Genomic DNA, 1649 nt, shown 5'->3' with positions numbered 1-1649 from the left:
GCTGGTATATAATGCTGGCCATACGATTGTCCGAACCGATTTGCTTACCCTAGGTTGCCGACAAGAAGGTTTAGTCGGTCTTGGCCTTCTTAAAGGCTCTTGCCCTCTTCTTATACGACTGCGAACGCTCCTGATCCGTCTGGTTTGTCTCTGGGTTTTGGACCTCAGCGGCAATTTCGTTTGGTTGGGATTGCTCCTCTCAACTAAGAAAAGTTAAAAGTCCAAGTGTCGCTGGCGAAGTGGGGACCCATCCTTATTCGCGCTTCAGTTTCTTCCTATAGACAAATATTATAATATTAAATATTGAGTATCCAAATATCCAGAGCTTCCCGGGCGCAGCACGGCATTAGTGTTCTAAATATTCTACAATTTTACCGCTGTTAAGAGCGCGCCTTAGGCTCTGGTTTCTCCGTCCGTGTCTGGGTCTTGGACTAAAATGTGAGCAATGCTATTGGCTAAACTGGACACACTCAAGATTTGTCGACGAATTGCCTACGGTTGCAGAGAAAGATGTCATACCCCATAATTTAATAGTATGCTATAATTGATGTAGGAATTACTGTAACTGATAGTAATGGGGTTCTCAAAAAGAATGTACATCTCGGAATAAAATCCTCTATTAATTCCCACCGTCAAAAACAGCCTCGCCTAGATTACCGAATATTCCAGAGATAATTGATTTGCTGTTGTTAAACGAATTTCATGATGCCAAGTGGTATGGTCATCCGGGTGTCGAACGAACACTCCGGCTCGTAGAAAAAGACTACTATTGCCGGAATATGGAACGTTCCATTCGAGCATACGTTCGATCCTGTGAAGTGTGTCAGACAACCAAAGTCCGTAATTGCAACCCCCCAGGATTTTGCGATCTCATTCAATTCCAGCCGCAAGGTGGACGCGTCTTGCCATGGATTTTATAGCAGCGCTTCTGGAGACGAAATCAGGCTACGATGCCATCATGGTAGTTGTAGATCGACTAACAAAGCGAGCTCATTTTCTAGCAACGACTACTATTGCAACATCAATGGAGATAACTCAACAGTATCAGGATCGTTTATTCGTGCAACACGGACTACCTGAAGAAGTCCTATCCGATCGTGATTCGAAACTAATGCCATGCGTTGCCGGGGAAGCCCTGGATATTTTTTTGCGTTAAAACTAAAAAAAATGATAAAAAAACAACATTAAAAATGTGCTTTCTAAAAACTATTTTTAAAAAGGTTTTTTTTTTTTAGTCTACTACAGGAGTCTAGCTAGGTGCTTGTTGGCTATGCGAAAAGTAATACATGAGATGAGGCAAAAGCTTATATCCTTAATACCGGCATCGGTTTAAAGCGAAATGCCCCCAACAAGCAGGAAAACTATAATATACTTACTATCTCCGCTCTATGTGCATTGCAGTACGGTCACGAAGGGAATGAGAGACCAGAGTGACGCCTTCGACGAAATTTTGAGTAGTATTCGGCCGAGGAAAAGCTATCGATGGAAGTATTATAGTAAAAATCGCACAAAACTCATGTTTTACTCGACTTGTCAAATTTTCGAGCGGCTAATACTCTCTCCTCCCCCACAGATTTGAGGTGAGTACAGCTTTAAAATATTTTTCAGAACCAATGGCAAATTCCATGACCACACCTTAGCAAGGCAAA

Source organism: Phytophthora parasitica (assembly GCF_000247585.1).
Source record: "Phytophthora parasitica INRA-310 unplaced genomic scaffold supercont2.15, whole genome shotgun sequence".
Taxonomy (NCBI): Eukaryota; Oomycota; class Peronosporomycetes; order Peronosporales; family Peronosporaceae; genus Phytophthora; species Phytophthora nicotianae.
Note: the sequence above shows the minus strand (reverse complement) of the source record.